Consider the following 7,500-nt stretch of genomic DNA (forward strand, 5'->3'; position numbering starts at 1 on the left):
CAGACGGCAAGCCAGGTGTTCAAGGGCTTCCGGTGCTCCCAGGTTGTCTTATAGCCGAAGTTCGAACCGTGCGACACGACACGCACCCACTGGGCCAACTGTACCGCCTTACCATTTCAGCGCCCAAGGTCCCCCGCGGAAGGGGTCCGAGCACGCCATGATGCACAGTGCGCCAAACGCGTGTGTTCAAGCCTGCGACACACTCCCGGGCGTGCTGCTCGCCCAGGCGTGCCGCTGGTACGCGGGCGTCCTGTAGTTATGGAATAGTGTGTAACAAGAATTGGTAGGCACTCAAGAATGTGTGCATCGGTCGGGTTTAAACGTCCGATGCGCCATATGCGTTCAACGTGTCGGTGTTCATGTGTCCTGCAGTTCACATTCTGACGCGCATTTAGCTGCGGTCTTCATCGATCCATGAGCCGAGTGATCCCCTGCCTAGGGTTTTGGTATGTTCAACTGTCTCCTATGTTTTCGTTATGCGCTAAGTGCATCTCTCACAACTTAAGTTCCCCGGACAGCGTAACCGTGCACCTCTCGGTTCCTTCGAAGCCGTCCAGGGTGGACAAGGATGACCATTGGTCTTCCTTCCCATTGATCGACGCGCGATGTGGGCGGCATCGGCGCGATCTTGCACAACTTTCGTTCTCTTGATTAGGTTCTCTCTCGCTCGAGGCCAGTGTTTAAATATGTTCTAGTGGGTCTTTACCTTCGCCCATGTGTCACACACTTTACGCGTTCGATGGCTGCCATTGGGAGTGTGCGCACAGGTACGAAGGCCACTGGCCTACGGTCGCGCACGCTCAATATCGTAGTATAGACACACCTCTCTCGCGGGTCTAATTGGCGTGCGCGGCCCCCAAAAGGTAACATAGCAGTTTGTTCTGCTGATACCGTGTTTCTCTATCTCTCTAACCAACTCACACAACAACATATATGTATTGATCGGTAATGATCCTTCCGCAGGTTCACCTACGGAAACCTTGTTACGACTTTTACTTCCTCTAAATCATCAAGTTCGGTCAACTTCGGCCATGCCAGCTGCAGCTCACGAAGGAACCGCGGAAGGTGTGCCTCCAGAGACCTCACTAAATAATCCATCGGTAGTAGCGACGGGCGGTGTGTACAAAGGGCAGGGACGTAATCAGCGCTAGCTAATGACTAGCACTTACTAGAAATTCCAGGTTCATGGGGACCGTTGCAGTCCCCAATCCCAACTAAATGAGCATTTGGGTGATTTCCCGTTCCTCTCGGAATGGGGGCGCCAATTGGCGAGAACACGCTGCTGCTCACATTGTAGCACGCGTGCAGCCCAGAACATCTAAGGGCATCACGGACCTGTTATCGCTCATTCTCACCTTGCTAAACACAAGTTGTCCCGCTAAGCAGGGCAAACGTGGCCGACGACCGCCCGTGAAGGGGCCGCCGGCCTTGACGTCAGGTGCGCCCGGAGGTGCACTGCTGACAGCGTTCTAGTTAGCTTGTTTGAGTCGCGTTCGTTATCGGAATTAACCAGACAAATCATTCCACGAACTAAGAACGGCCATGCACCACTACCCTTAAATTTGAGAAAGAGCTCTCAATCTGTCTTACCTCGATAAGTTCGGACCTGGTAAATTTTCCCGTGTTGAGTCAAATTAAGCCGCAAGCTCCACTTCGTTTTTTTTTTTTTTTAAGAAATGCAGGTTTTATTGTACAAAAATACCTTATAAACCTACCCTCTTGACGTAGGACGTCGCCCGCCAGGGATTTTGTCCTACGTCGTTGCGAACCCTTTCGGATATCTCTTCGCGATTTATTTATTCAATTTTCCGTATCTTAATCCGCATTTAAAAGGCGTACACATACTGAGTCCGCGTGACTCTCTCTTTCTTCCCCTCTCGGAGATCTCAAGAAGTCAACCCGACATCTATCGATCTGACCATTCCGCCTCGCTGGCGGCAGCCTCCTCCGCGGGTGTCCATCGTCGGCCTGCAGCCAAAGCACGACGGCGCCTTTCGTTTTCGCGTCTGTTCCGCCGAGACCTTATCAGGTCCGCCTCCGTAGGCGCGGTCCGACGGCGGCGCGTCGTCGAGGGTCCCTCAGCCTGGACCCGAGCTCGCCATGCGCGCTGCATGAATAGACGCCGCTCATGGCGAATTCTAACCGTTTCAGGGGAAGGTGGTCCCCCTCTGCTACGCCTAGGTATGGGAGGAGGAGCTAGGCCCGCTCGCTCCGCCTCTACTGCCGTCCGCAGTATCTCGTCATCTCGGGCGGCCAGTGCTGCTGCGACGTCCGCAGCCAGTCGCACTCGCGCCCGATCCTCCGCTCTGCCGCGAAGCCGTCGGTTGCGGGCAGATCGCTGACGCGCTGCTCGCGCCTCGTTCACGCGCCGCGTGATGTCTTCGATGATGACGTCGTCCATCTCCTCACCGAAGAGTGCGGCCACACTTTCGAGGACCACTTCCTCGTCCTCGGCGAAAGCCGCTTCCGTTCGACCATTGGTGAGCGCTTCCTCATCGCGCCACAGCTGTTGAAGCACTGTGGTGATGGTCTTTGCTGCTTTCTGAATGCGGTCCCACCACTCCGCACTCTCCAGCAGCTTCTCTGCGATGTTGTTAAGCTGGACCAACTCGGGTGTCCCCCAGCCCAGCAGCTCACGTCGGATCTCCTCAAACACGGGGCACTCGAACAAGACGTGGGCCACCGACTCGACCGACCCCACGCACCGTGGACACTCCGGAGACGAAGCGAAGCCGCAGACGTGCAGGTACTCCCGGAAGAATCCGTGTCCGGAGAGCACCTGCGAAAGGTGGAAGTCCACCTTCCCGTGCTTTCGTCCCGTCCACCGGTGCAGGTCGGGAATCAGACTGTGTGCCCACGTCTGATAGCGGCTGGCCGATGGTGTTGCCGCCGCACGGTCCCAGGCGTCCTGCCATTGCATCATCGTGGCTGCTCGCTCCGCCGCTCGTACCTCCTTCCTGCTGGCGCCAGGCTCGACCAGCAGCCTGCTATGGCACCTTGCGTCCTCGTTGACGACCAGCCAGTACGGCACCAAACCAGCCATCACCACTGACACCTCGTAGGATACCGAGCGGAACGAACTCGATACCCCACGTGCCAGTGGCTTCTGGACCTGGGCCAGTCGTCTTCGGCACCACTGCATGTCTGTCGCCTTAGCCCAGATGGGCGAGGCGTACCGGATCACCGACTCAGCGACTCCTGCCAGCAACCGCCGCTTGGCCACCTGGGGGCCGCTGTGGTTCCTCATCACCGAGGTAACCACCGCCACCGCACGGAGGGCCTTGTCCGCGGCCGCTTCCACGTGCGGTTTCCACGAGAGTTTCTCGTGGAGTTGTACCCCCAGGTAGCGTATCGATCGCTTTGACGTGCAGACCACTTCGCCGACGCGCACAGGAATTTCCAAACGTCCTCGACGCAGACTCGATATCAGTACCACCTCGGTTTTGTGGGGGGCGAGACTGAGGTGCCGTGCCTCAAGCCACCCCATCACCGCCTCGATCGCAGCCTCCGCAACGGACGCCGACTCCTCGGGTGTGCAGCCCTCGGCCAGGATGGCGATGTCATCGGCAAAGCCGACGATGGTGGCCCCTTCAGGGAGCTGGATCCGCAGAACGCCGTCGTACATAACGTTCCACAGAGTCGGGCCAAGGATTGACCCCTGTGGAACGCCTGCCGTCACCCGACGTGACACCGGGCCGTCATGGGTGTCATACACCAGCTCCCTGTCGGTGAAATAGTCGCGGAGCAGGAGTTGCAGCTGCGCTGGAACCTCCTTCTCACGCAGGGCCATCGCTATCGCCTGCCAGCTGGCGGTGTTAAAGGCGTTTCTGACGTCCAACGCCACAACCAGCAGACAGCGCTTATCCCGGTTGTTAGTCCGTCCGTAGGACATCGCGCGCTCGCCTGCCTCCACCACCAGCTGGATCGCCTGCAGGGTGCTTCGCTGTCTCCGGAAACCGAACTGGTTCTCGGCCAGCCGAGGTGCCTCCGGATCCTCCAGGTGCTCGTTGAGTCTGTCCAGCGTAGTCCTCTCGAAGACCTTCGCCGGGTTGTCGATCAAGCAGATCGGGCGGCAGGACGAGGCTTCGCCCGGCGGCTTACCCGGCTTAGGCAACAGCACCAGCTTCTGCCTTTTCCATTCGCGTGGTATTTCGCCGGTGTCCAAGCAGCGCTGGTAGACACCAGCGAATGGCTCCGGATACTTCCGGATGGCAGCCGTTACCGCAGCGTTCGGTACTCCATCGAGGCCAGGCGCCTTCCGCGGATGCAGCTCGCTCGCTATCGCCTGGAGCTCCGCGCAGCTGATCGGACGGACCGGAGTGTCCCCTTCCGAAGGCGTGACGTCCGGCCACTCGACCGGGGGATGCTCCGGAAACAGCTCCTCGACGATCCGCTGCAACACCGCTGGATCGCGTTCACGCGCCGTCCAGCTGCCCCGAAACCGAAGAAGCACTTGCCGGAACCACTGTCCCGTCTCATCTGCAGCCAGGGCCTGCAGCCACTCATCGAACTGGCGCTGCTTGCTGGCCTTAATTGCCACCCTTAAGGCAGCACGCGCCTCCTGATGTTCCTCTGAAGCCAGTTCGGCGGACGTCTCGTCGAGGGCCAATGACTGTCGCTCCCGAGCCAACCGGCAGCGCTCGGTCAGCTCCTCGATATCCGGAGTCCACCAATATGTGTTGCAGTTCCTCCTCTGCTGCTGCGACTGCCCAATCCTCGCCATGGTAGCGTCGCAGGCCTCCGTAAGCACCATCCCCAGGCTTGCCGCATCGGTCACCCGATCGGCAAAACGGGTCGCCTCAAGTGCCAGCTCGAAAGTACGGGGGCAAAACTGGCGAGTTCGCCAGCGAGTACCCGCCTCCCGTACTTCGACACCTTCCTGCTGATGAATGCCCCGTCCGGGCCGCTGACCTGCACGATGCTGTTGCCCGACCGCAAACCGAATATAGCGGTGGTCGCTATAGGAGTAGCGGTCTAGCGTCCGCCAGGAGCTGATGTCCTCCGCTGCTCCATCCGATCGGCAGAGCATTGGACTCGCGAAGGCGACGTCCACTCTGCTGGGCCGAGCCACACCGTTCCCCAGGAATGTCGGCTCCGTGCCGCGGTTGAGGACCTCCAATCCTAGGCTGGTAACCGTCTGAAGGAGCGCCTCACCCTTAAGGTTGGCCCGCTCGCTCCCCCAGGCCCCATGCCACGCGTTGAAGTCGCCAGCTATCAGCACGCAAGGGTGGCCTCGCGCAAGTACCTCCAGCCGGTCCATCTGTTGCTCGAACTCCGGGAGGCCGATCGATGGCGGAATATAGCAGCAGATGACAACGATGCCCGCCACCTCGGCAGCTACGATGCCCGGATGCTGCACGCTCCTCACCCGCTGTATGGGAAACCGTTGGCCACTGGTGACGATCGCGGCCTTCAGTGCGTCGTCGGATGCCCAGTTCCCATTGTTGGCCGGCACAGCATAGAGCTCCGTGATGAGCATCACGTCTGCTCCCTCCTCCCTCATCCGCTGGAGCGCAAGATCCTGAGCGCTCCTGCTCTTACCGATATTTATCTGGAGCACTTCTATCATCATCGTGTGGCTGCAGCTTTGCACGAAGCTGCGGCAATCGAGTGCGGGCCGCCACACTTCAAACAGCGTGCCTCGCCAGTGCAGCTCGCTGCCTTGTGGCCTTCCGCGCCACACCGGATACACGCTTTGCTGCGGTCCTCTCCCGAGCACTGCCCGGCGAAGTGGCCGCGCTCCAAACATCGGAAGCACCGCTTCTCCTCCAGCGACGCTTTCGGGACCTCCCACACCCAACAGGAGGTGTGTCCTAGGAGCAGGCGCTTCCCAGCCAGATGCTCCGCATCCGACCGGGGCAGACGAACGCGAGCACGCTTCGTGCCGTCTCGCCGCTCCCACATGTCGAAGGTGGCCTCGGAATGCTCCTTGCCGAGAGCCGTCAACACCGCCCGACGCAGCTGGTCCTCGCTCGCCAAGGAGTCGATGTTTGTTATGAGCACCATCGACATCTCCGTACGCACGGACGCCGCACCCTTGTCTCCGATGGCTTGCCGGATACGCTGGCACAGCTCGGCGCTGTCGGCATCACGGCTCAGCGGCAGCCGCAAGGTGTCTTTCGGCGTTCGCTTGCCGACGCCGATCTTCTCCTGCATGCCGTCGAGATGCGAGCTCGTACGAATCGCCCTATACATGTCGAGGTAGCTGACGCCCTCCGCTGGCATCACCTCGATGGTGTCGGGCCGCTTCCGCGACTTCTTCACTGCAGCTGGCATCGTGCGTGGCTGCTGCTTACTCTGCTTTCGCAGCAACTGGCCCTGCAAATGCCACTGTTGTTGTTGTTGCTGGGGCTGCCCAGCCGAACGCTGTCCGCTCTGATGTTGCTGCGGACGTTGCTGCTGTTGCCGCTGCGGCTGCTGCCGTTGCGGGAGCTGCGGCCACTGCTGCTGATGCTGCTGAGCCGGCTGCTGGCGTGCCGACTTACGGCGCACCACCTCGGCCCAGGAGCCGCCTTCCTGGTCCGGAGACGGCACCACCGTAGCCGTCACCGCACCCTCTCGCTGTTGTGCCAGCTGCTGCTGCTGCTGCTGCTGCTGTTGCTGCTGCGACTGCGCAACAACCAGTTGCGTAAGGAGCCCAGAGACCATCTCCCGCTCCTTACGGTTCTCCTCTCGCAGATGGAGCACCTCCTGGCGATGGCACTCCTGCATCGCCGCGAGGTCTTTCCTATATTGCTCAGCTTGCTCCGTCAGCTGAACACGGAGGAGGGATAGCTCGTCCTCCAAACGCTCGATGAGCCTCTCCATCGTGGCTCCTTTCGCAGCCGTGGCCGTGCCAACGCCACTCGTGCGAGCAACACCGCTCGTGGCTGCGGTCTGCCCTTCCGGCACTCTGCTGAGCATCACTACCGGTTTCGAGCCCACCGGTGCTCGGCTATCAGTCGATCCCGACCGTGATCGTAAATTCCGACTGGCGGACATCATCGCCAGAAGGAAGGAAGAGTCCGCGCTTTAAACTGGTTTTACTCCCCCTCAAGGAGGGACGCCAGCAGCGGACTGCCACGAGGATCGACGGCGAGGTTTTTCCGCCCGGGCGAGGTGAGGGAAGATGGTAGAAGAACGGGGGGGTGCGCGATGGACTCGTCCCGCCGAGCCGCTTCTTCTGATACCCCACTTGCCTGGGTGGCGATGAAGTTTTCCTCGGAAAAATCGCGAAAAACCGCTTCCTGGGTGGTTTTTCCGCTCTAGGGGGGTGGGGGTGGGTAGTATGGTGGTGGGGGGGTATTTTCCCGACTCCCCTCTTGAAAACTCGTCGTTTGATACCCCGCACGACGGTATCAGGGCGAAAATTTTCTTCTTCGGAAAAACGCTTTTCCGCCCGTATCTCTCTGGATGTTGCGAAAATCACTTTTCCGGCGATGGAATTAGATGTAGTTTTTCCCGCCGAAACTTTTGTCCGAACACCCGGAAGCTCTAGCCCGACTCCTTGGCCGGGAAAAT

General features: G+C 59.9%; 1 non-coding gene across 1 annotated transcript; it reads right to left on the reverse strand.

Moving 5' to 3' along the window:
- Positions 1–285: 285 nt before the first annotated feature.
- Positions 286–443, reverse strand: LOC128308063 (5.8S ribosomal RNA). Its single transcript, XR_008288023.1, has one exon. It is a non-coding gene; the product is annotated as a 5.8S ribosomal RNA (ribosomal RNA).
- Positions 444–7,500: the final 7,057 nt, after the last annotated feature.

Source organism: Anopheles moucheti (assembly GCF_943734755.1).
Source record: "Anopheles moucheti chromosome X unlocalized genomic scaffold, idAnoMoucSN_F20_07 X_unloc_21, whole genome shotgun sequence".
NCBI lineage: Eukaryota > Metazoa > Arthropoda > Insecta > Diptera > Culicidae > Anopheles > Anopheles moucheti.